Genomic DNA, 18,421 nt, shown 5'->3' on the forward strand with positions numbered 1-18,421 from the left:
AGAGAGAGAGAGAGAAACCACATACAGACAAGCTCTGCAATTCCCCTCTTGTGCTGTATCATACAGGCTAGTAATACCTCTCAATGTAAAAGACAAAATTTAGTCCACTGCACTTCTGTTCCACAGGAAGTGTTGGGGGTGGGGAAAAAAAGTCAGCTGCAATTTTATTTTTTAATCCAGGAACAGCACTGGAAATACTGGAGTAATGAATGAACTACACACACCTGGGCAGACTGCACTCAGTGGAAGGAAGCAGGCTCTGTCACCAGACAGCTTTACTAGAAGGAAACAAAAGGCATAGTAGGTGAGTCAGAAATAACTCATTTAGAATTTCCCCACAGGAACTGTAACTACTGGGAAGTAATTTCTTAACAAATCAGAGGTAGGAAATGCAAATTCGAAGATGCAAGGCAAAACAAGCTTGAAAACGGAGCACATCCTGTTCAGCTTCTGAGGGCTGGATTCTTTCTTCACCTACACTACTGTGCAACTGTTGTAGTCAGTGAGTTGTCCTGGTACAAAACTGGCCTAACAATAGAATCCAAACCCTACTGCAGTCACTTGTACCAATTATTACTTATGGCATGCCCAAAAGTGCCAGCTCTTAGTTTTTACCAGGTTTTTTGATTACAGAAAAATAATAGACAAGTTTCTGTTGCAAAGAACTCAGACAACAACAGGGTAGAATATTTTAAACACTATAGATTCCCATTTGAGATCTTTGGGTTTCTCTTGCAAATCAAGTGTGCACACTTAATAGTTAACATTACACAGCATGTGGAACAACTGAAAAGTTCTCAAGGCACCCCAGGGTGATGCAGCACCCTGGTTGAGAATAACTAGGGTACATTTTTTTTTCCCTGATTGCATCCTAATGGCTGAGTATCTGAAAACCTTCCACATGGCACCAATTCTTGAGTTCTGTTGATCATCATCATCTTGTCATGTCTTCACTTTCCTTTCTCCAGAGACTAGAAGAAGTCTGCTCTTTCTTCAACTCTCTTGCCTGGCTTTTCCTGTTCCAGCGAGAATCTTGCCATGTGATGCCACTGTCCTAACATCAAGCACAAAGGATTCTTTTCTCATCGTATCGAGATTCCTTTAAGCTTCAGGTCCAGGTCTCAGTATCTTTACTTCTAGCAAATAGCAGAACCTGCTAATTTCTGGTCCTGCTCTGGTGACAAGCCTGGTAATTCTTCAACAAAAGTTCCCAAGAGGGAACTCCCTTACTGGTTTTGGCATGAATCACAAGTCATTCTCCTTTTGGCCCTCTTTGTGTTCTTTTGTATGATCACCTGCACATTATCCTTATATCTTCTTAAGCTCCAGTCTCCAGCTATTTCCATCATCTCTTCCTCCTCTTAAGAGAACAGTTTTTATCTTCTGTTTCTACCAGTTGCTTCTCAGTTTTCCAGTGCAGCAAACTTGCTCCTTACAGTACTTCTTCCCCAGTAGCCAATGGTGCCTTGTCCTCGTGATCACATACTTGCATAGGTCACCCTCTTTGTCTATGGACCTCCTGTCCAGATCCTGTTAGGCAAGCATCTGGGCTAGGGACAGACATTACACATTGTAACAGGGGGCCTTCCCGGTGCCAGTTAGATGTTGGCCCACCCACCTGTTTCTGGGCTAACCACCTGCCTCTCTAGTCTGCCACACCTGGATGATACATAATTATGGTGTTAATTAGGCAGGAGGCTGCCCATTTTTGCTCCCTGATGCCAGGTGGTGCTATCTGAAGCTCCAAACCTTCCCTACACTGCAGCCCATGCCTCGCAGATGGCATCTCAGTTCTTAATGTCTCCAGCCCCACACTGGGCTCCATAACACTCCAGTCTGGACCCCAACCAGATCCCTCCTATCAGGCAGCCTACTCTGCCCTCATTCAGGACTGCCTAGCTCCCTGCAGTCTTCCCCCTCTCAGATGTGCCCTCCCCTAGGACCTTTGGCCACACAGGCCCTGGCCTCACCTCCAAGGCCAGTTGGAACTCCAGGCCCTTGGCTCTAGGTGGCCCTCATGGTGGCCACTGTCCCTTTACTGTCCCTTTTGACCCTTCTGGTCCTGGCCTCAGCACTGACCAGTTGAGGGTGCCTAAAGTCAGGCTTCTGAGCAACTATCCCATACTCTCTTACATGGGTCCACTTTCTTGGGCCTTACTATGGAGTTACCCAGCTGGTTGTGGGAGCTGTGGCTATTAAGGTGCCCTAACCCACCTTTTGCTGGGGTGGTAACTGTCCTGGCGGCTCCCACACCATGAGGAGCCCCACCAGGCCACCCACCCCCAGCAAGGCGCAGTTTTAGGTCATGCCTAGGACCAAGAACCTCCTAGCCATCCCCATAAGCTCTTGCCCTTATCTCCACATGTACCTTCTATAGCTAAGCCAGGCACTATTTCCCCTTGGGCTGGCAGCAGCAGACTACAGCTTTTATACACCTAGTTCTCAAAATGGCTGCTGTACTCAAAACACTTGGCTGCTGCCTGCTCCAGCCCTTAAAGTTGCAGGCACCAACAGTGTCCTGCCACACACATAAACCAGTTTAAGTGATCAGAAACTGGTTTAAACCTGTAACAGAACAGATATTCAGTACACATAAACTAGTCTGAAAATGGCTGAAACCAATTTGAGATAAATCTGGTTGAATGTAGTATCAGACTTAACTGATTTGGGTCAAACCAGTTTATGCAATGTCTGTCCCAGACCCCTTCCTGGTTTAGCTTAAAACAGAGTCCCCCAGCATCCCAGATGCTTTGCAGCCCTGGGCAGGGCTTTCTCCTCCAGAGCAGGGCTGGCTCCACTCCTCTGCTCCCTGGCTGGAGCTCCAGCAGAGATGGCAAGCACAGCAGGGTCTGCCTGGCTTCCCCCTGCCTCAACCCCCACACTGCTCAAGCAAGAATTCCCTCTCTCCTTCCCTCCCATGTCCCACAGCAGGGACCATAGCCAGCATGTGGTATGCTAGCTGATGCTGAGAGGTGTCTGTGTAAGGCAGACAGGACAGTGTCAAGTCCTACATTTTAAATTCCTAACTATCCAAAAAATGCAGAGAGCAAAAAACTAAGACTTACTTTACTTGCAAGCCAGGACAGGTGACTTCCCAGGAGATTTTTTGACAGACAGCAAAACAGCACCAACTGGAGCAGTACTTCTGAACCTTTTTAGAGTCAAGACAGCCCTCCACAATGTTTCTGAATTTAGTGGAATCCCATATTAGAACCTAAATTACTTATTATAGTGTGTAAAAAAAAAAAAAAAAGTATGACTGGAAATACATTTTTAAATGTGGTCTCAAACAAGACCACAACATGTCAGAATGTTTTTGACAATATGGATTTCCTCTTTGAAATTTCTGGGTTTATTTTGTGAATCATGTATAGGTGTTTGCACACCTAGGGGGCATCCAGACTAGTGCAGATGTGTGGTATATGGGGGGCTTCTTTGCAGCTGGGGGGGGAGGGGTTGACCCCAGGAAGCCCACGCCAACCCCTCCCCCCCTAAAACCACAGTCATGCATGTGGTGGCAGCACGCACCGCCCAAAACTGGGGCCTAGCCAACCAGAGCCATGCTCCAGATGCCAACCAGTCTCCCTGTTACAGAAGTGCTAAGACTGCAGCTCCTGGAGGCCTCCAGGATCCCAGGTAAGGCAGCTGGGGCCATCACAGTTGCTGGCCCCAGCCTCCCCTACCCTACTCGGAGTAACCTGCCACATGCCAGAGCACACATGGCACAGGCATTCCCCAGGGACAAGCAGAAGGGCACAAGGTGTGCTGCTGCTACCTGTCCCCGGGGAAACGCATGTTCCTGCTCACGGGGATATACCCCAATGGTGCTAAAGGGGTCTTCTGGCACTGCAGTTGAGAATCGCTCATCTAGTGTGTGTTAATCAAACAACACACCTGACACGGGCAGCCTCTGTGGCAGGCGAGCAGGAGGCGCTTCTGCGCTGAGTTACCCGCCTCACTGTGCATGGCCAAAAACCAGGCTTTGGATGCCTCCCCAGGGGTGCCAACTTTTGGCCGCTCCCCTTCCTGGAGCACACCCACAAGCCTGGGGTAAACGCTGCCACCACTCAGACTCGGGTCTTTGTCTGTGCCCTATGCCACCCAGGACACACAGACCCTCTAGACCTTGGGGTTGCTTAACCCCAGCAGGATATATCTGGGTGCGTCTTATAGCCTGAAGCATGGAAAGTAGCCTCCCTTAGTCAGCCGAGTAAAGGGAGCAAGAAGGCCTGCCTAATCCCTCTCAAACATGTACAACCAGGCTCGCTGTATCAGATCTCTTTATTGTAGACAGGATAGGCATGGGAAGAGGTACAAGTCAGAGAATGAGCAAAAGAATAACCCTGAGCAAACAGAGAGGCCTGGTAGCCCTTTGACACGCGACTAGAGTACATTAATCTAAGTTCCTAGTCAAGTTTCTGATAAGTTACTCACTTCTGCATCCCGAGTACAAGAGAGAGAGCTGTGAAGGTCCATGCTTCTGTGTGTGCGAGTTCTAAAATGTCCAAACTCCTTCTTCCTAGAAGGGACCCTTTTAAATAGCCTTTCTGACCTCACCACCTATACCCAGTCAGGCACAGGTGTCATTTGATGTTGGCCAATCAATTTGAAAAACATCACAATTACCTAGAGGAGTGACATGGGCTTAGGCCCCTGCCCCTAGGTCATGAGGTCACAGCTCCAAACAATAGAGGTTAAATCCACACCCTCTTCCCTGAAGTCAGTCAGTACTCAGTAAGCCAAGGCAACCAGGCTGACAGACATGTGAGAGGACATAGAAAGAGGAAAGAAAAAAAAAACAGAAGAGGAGGCTGGAAATGGAGTTCTATCACACCTTTGATGTGTGGCATGCAGCTGATTGGGAAGGAAGCACAGAACACAGCAGCAGATCTGCCAGGCAGGGAACAAAGGAACAGAAAGTAGAGTGGCAGATCAGGCAGGGGAAGGGGATCTGAGTGGTGCTCAAAGAGGCTATAGGGCCAATGTGGCATGCCTGCCAAAAAGTTTGGCCCTTGCCCTAGACATTGACTATTTCAGCACAACCCCAATAAGTTTATTCTAATTATTTTAGCACAGGGCTCTTGAAGTTGGGCTAATTTTTATAAAAGAGTCTTAGGTTTCAAATATATATATTTTTAAAATGAGTTGTTTGCTTTTTTCAAACTTCTGTTGTTTCCAAGAAACTTTTACAATTTTTCTATAATTTTCCCCCTCTCCTTATTTCTACACGCATTTCTGAAGATAGATCGCCTTTCAGGAAATGCAAGATTTCTAGAATCATGGAGTCATACAAAATTAGGCTTGAAAGGGACCTCAGGAAAGTCATCCAATCCAACCCCCTGTTCAAAGCAGAACCAAATAACATAAAGTATGTCAACATTGTATGACAATTATTATCTGACAGTTATGGATCTCTACTCATTTCCAAGAATATGAAGAGTCTCTAAAACATTTTAGATCACTTGACTGCTTAACAGAATTTCAGCCAGGAGCTCAGTAAAATAAATGTTTCCTTCATCCAACAGTCACATAAACTTGCTTCCTGAACTAGATTATAGATTTCATAGACATTAGGACTGGAAAGGACCTTAAAGATCATCAAGTCCAGCCCCCTACCCTAGGGGCAGGAAGTCAGCTAGGGTCAAATGATCCCAGCAAGGTAAGCGTCCAAACATTTCTTGAAAGAGTCCAGAGTAGGTGCCTGCACCACTTCTGGAAGGAGTCTATTCCAGGCCTTAGGGGCTCAGACAGTGAAGAATTTTTCCTCCTATATATGTAACATGTCAAACTGCTGCATTGGAAAAACACTATATCTGGCACTAGTCAATCAATCATCTCATTTGAATAAGAAGAAATGAGAGAGAGACTTGTTAAAAGAAGCAGTTTTGCATTTAGTCCTGCTAGAAATTTACAGTTGTATCATGTATAAGAAAAACACAGGTGTCATCCTCAGATACTGTTAGACAGAAGACTCCAAATACAGCGGTGGGTACAGTTTAAGAGCAGTATTTGTTTCTAGTACCACCCCCAGATTGCTAAAGTCAAAAAACTCCTAATACAAATGGAAAAAACTGACAATTGGGAAGAGAAACAAAAAAGGGTAAAGATGATTCAGTGCATTTTCAGTAATTCTGTTTTTTACTAACAGTTACGAGGATATTAGTACATAAATAATTCCCAACTGCCCACAAGAGAATTAGCTTAAATGGGTCTGCAATTGTATCCTTCTTGAAGTGGAGATGGAGGACTTGAACACCAGCAATCTACAAATGTTCATGGACTGCTCTTTTCAAAGGAAAAAAAGTTGATCTAATGAGCAAAATAAAGAGGCACATACATATATATCACCTCTACCAACTGCCCTTCAACCACTGCTATTTTTATAAAGAAGAGCAGTAGTATTTGAGACAGTGAGAATAGTCCAGCATCCACAACACCATTATACAAGGATGGTTATATTACTTTTCACTCTCTTGAACTTTTGCAAGTACTACAGCTTTTCATTACATGGGAATATTTATTACATTCTTTTAGCAGTACCAAAACTGATGCCATCTTGGACAAAAGGAACAAACCAAAAAAAATTTGCCAGAGTTACTTACGAAGAAAACAAATAAATAACTCTACATAGAGAAGTTCAAGACAACAGTGTGTCCACTATTCAGAGCACTGAAAGAAAACATTATGTAGTCTTTTGTTGTGTAAAACTCAGCTCCAAAAACAAAAAATTATATTGTTTGTTAAAGAGACCTAGAAGTGACTGTTCTTATCCACACAACTTACTGTAATTGGTTAGTCTCGGTGAATGAGTTGTCATCTATTAATGAATTCAAAATAGTGACTGGTTAAAAATATTGTCTCAACTTGAGCAGTAGGAGTCAGCCTATGTATGTCATCTCATTGCTTTTACCCAACCTTGCATTTTTCACTCCTCATCCCTAAATAGCTTTAAGGTACTGGCTCTGTTATAATGGTTGCCACATTTCCTCAAGACAAGGAGACAGCAGATAAAGCAGTTATCTTTATGTGTGTATAGTTCTCCAAAGGCTTTGTGGCATTTTCTGACACCACAGAAAATGCACATCTCACTTAGTTTTAAAGAAAAATGATCTTTTCCAGGTCACGTTTCTGTAATAATAGATATTATTAAAGCTTTTAAGCTATGTTCTTTTCACAGATAATGCAGAAGTTCCCATAACCGGACTATGAAGATACTGGCACTGCACAGTATAGCATACAAATACAGTTACAAAAGACAAAAATCCTAGCTGACACCAGTCCTTTGCAACAGTATCTTGTTAATATACCTTCTGCTCTTAGATGACAAATTCAGTCAGTGCATGAGTAGTCTAAATGCTGGTGCGGATACAGGTTTCCCTGGCTTTATGCTGTACATGCATTGCTGGAACACAGCATATAACTTGAATTTGCATAAAGGGAACCCACTTTACAATGTAACAAACAGGGAAATGTTCCAAGACCTCAACTGTACTGACCCCCAGACCCATTTCTACCACTTTTACAAGACAATTTTGGTACTCGCCAACAGCAGACAGTGCACACAAGCACATGGCACTATTACAGTGGGGACGGCAACTACAGAAACACGTGGGGCAGACAAGCAAGGAGCACAGATCCACGCAGGAGACTATATTTTGGTGTGCGTCACTCACACGATGCACTGCACATGGCAACCGACTGAGCACTTGCACCACACCAGTCACATAAGAATGAATTTACCTCTCATGTAACAAATTTTTGGTACAAAAAGGATCATCGCATAAGAGCAAATTTGCACGTACAGAAGCCTCATAAAGTGAGGGAAACCTAGATCTTTTTATCAGAACTAGGGCAGGCACTGCTTGGAGTGAAAAAAAAGAAATAAAGCTCACCTGTATACTTGGTAGGGAAAAGAATCAAGAGAATGTTCTAAAAAAACGCAAAGTATTTTCCTAATATGAAGTGAATCTCAAATCCATCGGGGTCGGGGGGAATGTTTGCCCCCTCCCCCCTTGGCCTCTCAGTGTCTGACCTGCCCTTCTCTGTTCTAGTTTTAACTATTCAGGCTCTTGTTCACTAGTGAGTCCTGTGCTAGTCACCAGAACATGCACATGGCTTATGTACATGGCCCTCCCCACAGTGCAGCACAGAAGTATCTGGATGTCATCAGTGTCATTAGTGACACTTGGAAAAACAGAGATATAAACTAGTCTTTCCTTCTGAAACCAGAAGGAATATACCACTATATATACTGATTTGTCAGGGCACCCACAATTTTTCAGTAGAAGAGCAACCAACTAATAAACACTTGTGCAAGATCAAGTTTTTCATGTTCTGAACAATAAGGCTTTCCATAACTTGTCAACTATTTACAGTTAAACAGAATCCTCTTCAGGCTGTTGCTATTGGGTATGTGTGCACGACACTTTAAAGCGGGTTAAATGCTTCTGCACCACTTTAATGGCATTGGTGTTTGCACACATCAGTGCCTGCCTGCATGGGCTGCGCAGAGACTCGGTCCTTCCCTCTGCACCTGCGTTGACCCCCGGGACCGCCTGAGTTGGGTGCCTCTTGGAGGGGGGCCACCGCTGCCATGGAGGGAAGCACCACCACCTCACCCTGCCCCTGCAGCCCGGGGACCGCTCCGCCTGAGCTTGCCGTCCCCTCCCTGCTGCCAGAGGCAGGTAAGACACAGGTGTACATGAAATGGGGGTTTACTTCACCCTAAATTGAAGTGGTGTTTTTAAAAATCCACCGCTTCAATTTAGGGTGAAGTAAACCCCCATTTTGTCTACACACACCCACTGTTGTTAATTAAAATAGTGCAGGTTTATAGAAGAATAAAGGCTCAATCCTATCAGGTATGGATAAGGACCTGCTGAAATTCAGGAGGCAGGTGGCCAATTTTGCGTACTGATCGCAGGTCTTGCCACCGTTTTTGCAGGCTTTTCACAGCGGCCCCTTCCCCTCCTGGTGCACACACACTTATTGGCCCGGGGGGGTCCAGTGGCCACAGCCCGCACCACTAATTGGTCGAGAAGCCTGCCCATCACCAGTTGGCATCAGGTGCCAAGCGCCCCCTCACAGCTCCTCAGTGTGGGGCTGGATTTCAGTTGGGCTCTGAGATATGGATCCACCTTCCATATTGATTGGTAGAGAGGAGCAAGGCTGCATGAAAGGCAGCCCTCTCAGCCAATCAGCAGGGAGGGATGGCCACTATCTTTGCTGCCCCCCCTTCACACCCTTCCCCCACCCCTGTGGTTCCCACTGGGAGGCCAGCATTTTATTTTTAGGGGTTTTTTAATTTAGAGGATTTCATGAACAATGCCCGATTTCACGGGTTCCATGAAATTGCAAATTTGAGTAGGTCTCTGGGTGTGGCGGTGCCTTTCAAAAGCAGGATCCTATATAGCGTCCTCCTGAAGAAGTTTTATGACTGGCATAACTGGAATTCTGCTCTGGCTTTGAGTATTACAGGTTATGATGTTATTTGAGAAGCAATACATGGAATAATTTAAAGAATTCTGTAAGCTTAGATACAGGAAAAACAGCACTGTGCATTTTAAAAATAAAAATATATCTGCTGGTTTTGATTTCTGTTATTGGACTTCCTATCTCCAAACTTCCTCTTAAAAATATCTTACTTGCTTATTAAAATGTTATCTGATGGAACCTGTGCTTCTGGCCCTGCGTTTTTGCACTTGTAATACAACCGGGTGGATACATGACCTAGCCACTTTTGTTTCTTTTTGAGCTTGGGTCCACAGAGTCGCTTGGAAAAGTGAAGATGAATTAACTGAAGGTGTGACCTTAAAGCTCATTAATTAAAGTTCATTAAACCTGAGCGCTGAATTCCCCTACTGTTTAGATGATACAAGTCTGCCTTTTTCCTCCTAAAAACCCAGTCTTGAGCTTGACTTCGGCACACGGTCAGTCTACATCGGGCTCCCTTCCAGTCTTGACTTTTGAACTTCCAGTAGTTTTTGTACATGCAATAAAAATACCAAGTCACATTTTTTTGTCAGTGTTCACTTTAGTATTTTTAGTGCCTTTCCCCCTCTGGGTCCTTGCCCCTTGGTGACTCAGTTCTGGACTTGGATGTTTAAGGGCCAATTGCAGGCCAAGGGTTTTTCTCCGGAATTAGAGCAATGTATGAGGCGGGGGAGGCTTTTTCCTCAAAAAACGGCCAAGGAGCCGCAGGGTCACTCCGTCCCGAGCAGCCGAGTCTGATCGGCGCAGAGGGCGGAGTGAACTAAGCCCAAGTGAGCGGCGCCCGCTTCGCTCCTGGACGGGCCGGGGCCGGGGCCGGGGCCGGGGCGCGCTCCAAGGCTTCCTGGTGGAGCCCGGCGCCCCCAGCCCGTTTTAAACCATGTCCGCGGGCCCAACGCAGGCGGCAGCTCGGAGTCGGCGATAAGGACAGCGAGGGGAAAACAATCGCGCGACATGTGACTCGGCTCAGGAAGCGGGGCTGCGAGCGGGGGAGGCGCCGGGCGGCCCCGCTCCGAGGGGCGGGGGCGGGCGCGGGGGTCGACGGGGGCAGCGACCCCGGCCCGGGGGAGGCGCCGCGGGGCCTCGGCGCTGTCACTGCGGGGTGCCTCCGTCGCGTGCGAGCCCGGAGCCCCGCGCCGAGGCGCCGGCGGCCGGGGCAGCGCTCCTCCCCCCCGACGGCAGCCCGGGACACCGGCCCCGGCCCGAGGGAGCCCCTGGGCGGCGCCGCGCCGCGCCGCGCCTACCTGCCGGGCTCGCGGCTCCCACCGTCTCTCCCCGGCTCCCACGAAGCTGCCGCAGCCCAAGGCCGGCCCGGCCCCGCCTCGCCTCGCCTCTTCCTGCCCGGCCCCCTCCCCCAGCGGCGGGAAGTTCATGCCCCGGCCCGGGTGGAACAGCCGGGCCGGACCCCCCGGGCGCGGCTCAGGGCCGAGGCTTGGCCAGTGCCCTGCCGCCCCCCCGGGCCGGGGCCGGGGCCGGGGCCGGCACAGGTCGCGCTCGTCCCTCGGGCGGCCCGCGGGTCGGGCCGGAGGCGGACGAGCAGGTCCCCGCGGGCTGGAAGCCAGCGGCTGCAACTAAACCCGGGTCAAGAAAAGTAACAGGCAAACCCTCCCCGCCGGGGACCCGGCCCGCCACGAGGCTCCAGGCTCCTCTGGCGCCTCTCCCTCCGACCCAGGACGGAAAAGCGAGCCTGGGGCGGGAGGGGCCCTCCAGGGCTCGGCTAGTCCAACCCCCTGCCTGAGGCAGGAGCATCCTTGTCCCTGTCCCACCCTTCCCCTACAACTCACAGTCTAAGCTAGGGGGGAGCAGTTATTATGCTGCAGGGCCACTTCATGAGCCTTGGTGACCTGTTGAGGGCTGCATCCCTCTCTCTGTGTCTCACTCTTCTCCTAGTCCCCCTCTCTCCCTCCCTCCAGATCCCAGCGTGAGCCGTAGTTTGCCAGGAACCCCAGTGCCCAGCTGTGACCCCGGATGGGGACTTCTGCCATGGTGGGCAGTGGACACCGCTCTCAGATTCAAGAGCCCCGATGCAGAACCTGCTGGCAGCATCTGGGGCTGATACCACCGCCAGCCCAGTGCTGCAGAAGCTCCTACCTGGGTCACGGCTGATTCTGCCAGCAGCGTCCAGGTTGGGGCTTCAGGCAGGAGCTTAGACTGTGCTGGGAGGGTGGCGGCATCAGCTGTGCATCCACCAGCAGGTTCTCGGTTGGGGCTCCTGAGCCTGCCGGCGGTGCCCACAGCTGCTGCTGCGGTGGAAGGCCTCACCTGGGTCCACAGCTGACGTTGCTGGGCAGAAACAGCGCCACCCACCCACCTGGCACCACAGCAGCCGGAGCCACCAGCTGCGGGCCAGATCCACTGGGTGTGGCGACCTGCCAAATATGTTTACAGGCTAGATCCAGCCCAAAGGCTGTATTTTGCCCACCCCAATATAAACTGTATTTAAGACTACCATCAGCAAAGACACAGCACAGACTTAACACCCTAACCTGCCACAGGTAAAGCAGGGAATCCATTAGCCAATGTCTTGCTTCCATGGAAAGTCATTTTATGTTCAAGTGATCCCAAGGAGAGGGCTGTGCCGCCCTGCTACAGAGGAAGGCAAACAGCTCCCCCTCAGGCAAGTCATCGGGGTGAAGCTGGATTTGTGCCCAGGCTCCTGGAACTGCCGCCCAAACACACCAAACTGACCATGGTGTAAAATTCCTTCCTGACCCCAGCTAGACTGGTCTGACCCAATGTGGTCCCTATTTTCAAGAAGGGGAGGAAGGAAGACCCTGGCAACTACAGGCCAGTCAGCCTCACTTCTATCCTGGGGAAGGTCTTTGAAAAAATTATCAAGGGCCACATGTGTGAGAGCCCTGCAGGGGAAGTGATGTTGAGGGGTAACCAACATGGGTTCATGCAGGGCCAATCGTGCCTGGTCTCTTTCTATGACCAGGTAACAAAGAGCTTAGCTGTGAAGGAGGAAGTTGATGTTATCTTCTTGGACTTCCAGAAGGCCTTCGACACAGTGTCCCACCCAATTCTGGTGGGCAAGCTGAGGGGCTGCGGCATTGACGAATGCACGGTCACATGGGTGGCAAACTGGCTCCAGGGGCAAACCCAGAGGGTGATGGTGGACAGGTCGATGGTGACCTGGGAGGGTGCGGGCAGCGAAGTCCCCCAGGGCTCGGTCCTTGGGCCGGTGCTGTTCAACATCTTCAGCAGTGACCTGGACGAGGGTGTGGAGAGCACCCTGTTCAAGCTCGCTGATGACACCAAGCTGTGGGGTACAGTGAATACGCCAGCAGGCAGGGACCGCATCCAGGCAGACCTGGATAGGTTAGAGAAGTGGGCGGATCTGAACAGGATGCAGTTCAACAACGACAAGTGCAGGGTGCTGCACCTGGGGAGAGGGAACCAGCATTATGGTTATAGGTTAGGGGCTGCCCCTCTCGGCAGCACAGAGGCAGAGAGGGATCTTGGAGTCAGGATTGACTCCAAGATGAATATGAGTCGCCAATGTGATAAAGCAATAGGCAGAGCCAACCACACCCTGTCATGCATAAACAGGGACATCACTAACAGGTCCAGAGAGGTCTTGCTCCCCTTCTATGCGGTGCTTGTCAGGCCGCAGCTGGAGTCCTGTGTCCAGTTCTGGGCGCCGCACTTCAAGAGGGATGTGGAGAACCTGGAGAGGGTCCAGAGGAGGCCACTCGTATGGTTGAGGGCCTCTGTGGCCAGCCCAATGAGGGGAGGCTGAAGAACCTGAATCTCTTCAGTCTCCACAAGAGAAGACTGAGGGGGGGATCTTGTGGCTGCCTACAACTTTATCAGGGAGGATAGGTTTAGGTTAGATATTAGGAAGAACTACTTCGCTGTAAGGGTGGCCAGAGCCTGGAATAGGCTCCCCAGAGAGGTGGTGCTCTCACCTTCCCTGGAGATCTTCAAGAGGAGACTGGACAGGCACCTGGCTGGGGTCTTATGACCCCTGCTACCCCCAGTGCTCCTTCCTGCCCATGGCAGGGGGTCAGACTAGATGATCTGCCTAGGTCCCTTCCCACTTATTGATTCTATGACCCTGAATGGAGGAATTAAAGGCCGGAGGGACTTAAGTACTGCAGTGCATAAAGGTTGAACTTCTTTTTCCTGAAGTAGAATACATTGCTCTGGAAAAAGTACCTATACAGGCAGTCCTCAGTCTTACAACACAATTGGTTCCTGAAAATCGCAACTTAAATCAAAACTTTGTAACTCGGAACCGATTTTTCCATAGGAAACAATGTTATAAATGGGGGATTGGTTCCTGAACCAAGGCCTGATACCCTATTTTCCCCCAAAATAACCCAGAATTTGAAACCAGCCCCCAGGAGTCCTGGAGACAGCAGAGTAGCTTACTTCCCATCCTTTCGCAGGGTTTTAGACTTTTCCTTCTGGCTGCAGGAGGATACACCCATTACTTCTAGTCAGGGTTCAGATTACACTTCAACTCAGGGGGGGTCTGCCAAAAAATTGAACTCATTCATTGGAAGGAGCAATCCAATTGGAGACCCCCCCAGGTTATGATTTTCAAATCTTACAGAGGGGCTCTTGTCTCTTATGGGGAGGGTCTGTCCCCTTCAATATATTGTCAATGCAACAAAACATATTGAGGAGCCTGCATTTGTTTACTACATGTAATATTTCACCATCTACATTTTTACTGATTTTACCATCTACAGATTTCAAGCAACTTGTTTAGCTTATTCTGGTGAATTTGCAATTTTAATTCACAGCACTGATCATATCTGAACTCAAAGCTTGGAAACTTCTGCTGGGCTTAGGTGTGAGCCACACCACAGAAATGTACAGGCAGTCCTCGACTGATAACGTTTTGAGTTACAACATTTCGCACTTACAAAGTTTATAAATTGACACCTTGTTTCAACTTTACAATGCCAGTTTTGACTTACAACGCTTGATCCAATGCAATGCCATGCCAATGAACAAGTTCGCGGCTTCACTCATCTCCCTGGAGAACCTCTGTCCAAACTTCCTTGGACACTTTCTTTAAGAAAGCAGACGAGACTCCAGAAAAACCTGCAGCCAAGACTCCTGATAAGACTCAAGCCAAGAACCCTTCAAAAAGTCACTTCAAAGAAGTCCTTCCAAATCAATATGATTGCTATTTACAATATAAATATATTAATGTAACTATTTTACTCATCTATAATTGATCGAGTACAAAATTCTGGGGTATTTTGGTGGAAATAGAGTATCAGGCCTTGGTTCAGGAACCAATCCCCCATTTATAATGGAGTTTCTTATGAGAAAATTGGTTCCTAGTTACAACATTTCAACTTAAGACATGGTTTTCAGAAACCAATTGTGTCGTACGTCCAAGGACTGCCTGTATATGGTATGTAGGCGTTCCTGGCAAACCATAGCTGATGTACCCATGTTAGCTACCTCCACATCTCATTTGGACACAGCTGTGCCAAATAACACTTGTTGCACCTCCTTCGCAACTGTCATTTGGGGATTAGACTCCAGGTCTCCCTGGTGAGTATCCTTATCACAAGTCTACAGTGTCATGCTCCCTTTTTCTTCTCCTTCTAGCTAATGAAGCTTGAATTCTTTTTTCACATTGGCATCACTTCAAGAAAAGGAATGCCCAGCTGCCTATGGCCTGGTAAAACAGGCCTGGGACATGGGATATGGGGATTCTCCTGGGACATAGGGATTGAACCCTTTCAGGTAGGAAGGGTTTTAAATCCGACTGCACCACTTCTCCAAGGAGTGCTCCAAACATCACTACTTTTATCTATGCTGTAAAAGAATGGTATCTGCAATTTAAATTGTTAGTTAGCAGCCAAATCTTATTGGTGTGCTCTGAGATCGAGTCCTCCAGGGGCTAATGTGGAGGAATACCTAGTTTCTGGATCACACCCAGACTTAGACATGACTTAGTCTCTGCCCTGTCTGAACTGGGTGAAGTCATACACAGAGATCACAATCTGTACAAATGCATCCTGGAGCCAGGTTTAGAATTTAAAGTAAAGTTACATTCAAAATGGCAACAGGACTTCTAATAGTATGCTTTGCACTTGCATTATTCTGCTGAGTTCCCTGCAGTTCTGTTCTCCAAGGCTTTGTGTTCAAACAATCTCAAATCAAGCACAATTTGATCTGGTGAGTACTTGATGAGAACCCACAAAAAAAACAGATCTGCTTTCCTGCAGGTAAATAATCCAATACTCCCCAGTCTTTCCTGTTATCCAGGACTGAACCTCATTATGAAATCTGAGAATGCTACTCTGCTCTTTCAGACGAAACAAACAGACATCTTGATTATTGTTTGTTATTGGAAGGAAGATCTTATGATATTATGACACTTTTCTTCTCCAAGAACTGAACAGGATTTTCTTAACCTATGTGTCCTGATTTAGCTATAGCTGGGCTAAGTATATTCTTTGATCCTCCATCTCAACTGGATATCAATAGTCCAGACCACCTTGCATGTTTTTTAGAAAATAGGTATTTCTGAAATCTTATCCTGCTCTAAATTGTTACGGTGGTATGTATTTCACTGAAGGGAACACTGACATTTTTCTTCCTTATAGAGTTCAGACAACTCATTTTCTTATAAAATGACCTGTACACAATTTCCTAAAATAAAAAAAATATGGGAAATCATTCTCCACATGAGGTGGCTACTTCTTAGAATGTTGTTTTTACTGAAATTTAAAAAGTCAATTGGTACAAAAACAAAGTGAGGAAAGATATGATGAAACTAAACCAGAAATATTACATTCTTGGTAAAAACACATACTATAATGTATTCCTGTAAATTAAATTAATTGCTTTTATTAGTATATTAACTATTACAGGATACCAGTAGATGTCAGTTTAACCTCAGGAATGAGAAATGCCTTTGCAAATGCGCTAGGCTTATTAGCTTTTGTTTTCACAGCAATAACACTTTCCTACCATAGAAACTTCATGAAGACTATATTAAAACTGAAATGATGTAAAAGACTGCAAGCTGTAGTTTACATTCCACAATATGCCCTGAAGTTGTTTTCCTTTTAAAAAAAAAGAAATGAAACAAAAATGAACGGGAATAATTAGACCAGGAAAATAAACCATCTTTATTGCAGAAATTAGAATGTGCATTTCACTGTGGAATGGGTGTGAAATCTGAACACCGATACAGAAAAAAGCCCCAAAGGATTTTGACTCATGCTAATCTTCAAGGTTTCTAAGTTAAAAGGAAGAGCTAATGAGGCTATACCTTGTGTGTAATATTTAAAAGAGCATCAAGGTTTAGGAATGATTAAAAATGTCATTTATGGAGGCTCTGGACATGCTTTCAAAGAACAAGCATTTGTACACAGATGAGGAAGAAAGAACTAAGTAAGGAAACAGTAGATGCTTTGGTTATGTATTTTCCAGCTAGGAAAAAAAAAATCTAATATGACCTGAAGTAGGAGTGGTGATTCTTTAGCTCACTGTGAAATTAAATACATTTCAAATTTAGAACTGCACTAACCTAAAGGCTAGAGCTAGGATTTTCAAAGTAACAAGGGATTTGGGGCACATCAATAGCCTGTGACTGTTAAAAGGGCCTTGTTTTAGAAAGGACTGAATATGCAGCCCTGTGAAAAATTAAGCTGCTTTTGAGTGTCATATTGTGCAGCCGAAACTGAGATACTATGAATCAATAGTCACTTTATAACTGTGGCCTAAAAGGATAAGTCAGTACAAAACGATAAAGGAAAAAGGGCAAAGCAGACCCCAGACCTATGAATCTAGACCTAGGCTGGAAAAGAAATCGTATTAACGCAGAGTCTGATGCTTTTGTGAAGAGCACCAATGAAAGAGTCAGTAACCAATAGCAAAAACATTCCTAATACAAATAATGCCTTAACATTAATTCACTTCTGGAAATGTCTAACGAAGATTTCTTTTTTTTTATTAGCTAGGGTAACCATGCATCCCCAATTGGCCAGGACAGTCCTGGATTTTGGAGGCGGTCTTAGTGTCCTGACTGTTGGAGAAAATCGAAGCAAAAGTCCTCGATTAGTGTAAACCTGCCCACATCTGACCGTTTCCTGACTGCTTGAACCTGGCTCCCATGTGGGCAGGTTCACACCAATCTGAGACCTTTGCTTCAGTTTTCTCCAGGGATCCCAGTGGCTCTGTGATCTGGACTCCACTGGGCTGCGAGCAGAGTTGCTTGAGCAGTAGACTTGGGGTGGGAGGGCAGCGTACGGGGAGCCACGGGGCTGTGTGTGTATGTACACATGCACACGCACTGTACTGTCCTGCCTGGCCCCACTGCTGAGTCCTGCAGGAGAGGGGTGTGAGCACATGTTGGTGCCCACAATCCTGGATTTCCCTCAAATTATTATGGTCACCCTACCATTAGGTAGCGGGAAGGAAAAGAGGAAAGGGCTCTTTAAGAGAGTTGACTCAAGACTTAAAGAATTTATTCTAGCTTCTAGAAGAACAGGCATCCTGTAAGTCATTAAATAAATAAGTCTCTGCTATTTTAGTCAAAAGTATTTTCTAGTCCTGTGAATGACTCAGCAGTTGTGCAGTGCAATCAAGATACTTATCACTAAGTATAACTGAGACAATGCATTCTTATATGCAATGTACCATTGGATTTGAAAACCAGAATCAAAAAGCGTAGTGCATTAATTCATAGTCCATCCATAGTGAATGCATCTTAACATTTTCAAGGAACAGTGCCAGTCACACAAGGAACTTCTGCTGATGCACACTTGGTTAAGCTTTTTATGGTTATACACCCAAAAGAAGAAGAAACTTAGGGAACTCCAAGTCCCTCTGCTTCTTAGATTCTTTATCCCTAAGACTAGTGGCATTAAGGAAAACAGAACATTTTAGGTTGTGTGTGTGGATGGGTTGTCTTACAGTATTCGGTAAAGGCTATTTTCAGATTTTGGGT

The 18,421-nt window shown here is 46.8% G+C and overlaps 1 protein-coding gene across 2 annotated transcripts in view; it reads right to left on the reverse strand.

Annotated features, from left to right (window-relative positions):
• LITAF (lipopolysaccharide induced TNF factor) overlaps positions 1–11,147 on the reverse strand; it is a 29,458-nt gene extending 18,311 nt beyond the window's left edge. The window contains exons 1-2 of one of the 2 annotated variants that reach the window (XM_090023820.1): positions 10,734–11,147; positions 225–278 (exon numbers count right to left, since the gene is read on the reverse strand). The gene's annotated coding sequence lies outside the window, so the exon portion shown is untranslated. The remainder of the gene's footprint in view (positions 1–224; positions 279–10,733) is intronic. The other variant, XM_090023821.1, reaches the window with a different exon arrangement.
• Positions 11,148–18,421: the final 7,274 nt, after the last annotated feature.

Source organism: Crocodylus siamensis, chromosome 12 (assembly GCF_052110815.1).
Source record: "Crocodylus siamensis isolate JL-2025a chromosome 12, ASM5211081v1, whole genome shotgun sequence".
Taxonomy (NCBI): domain Eukaryota; kingdom Metazoa; phylum Chordata; order Crocodylia; family Crocodylidae; genus Crocodylus; species Crocodylus siamensis.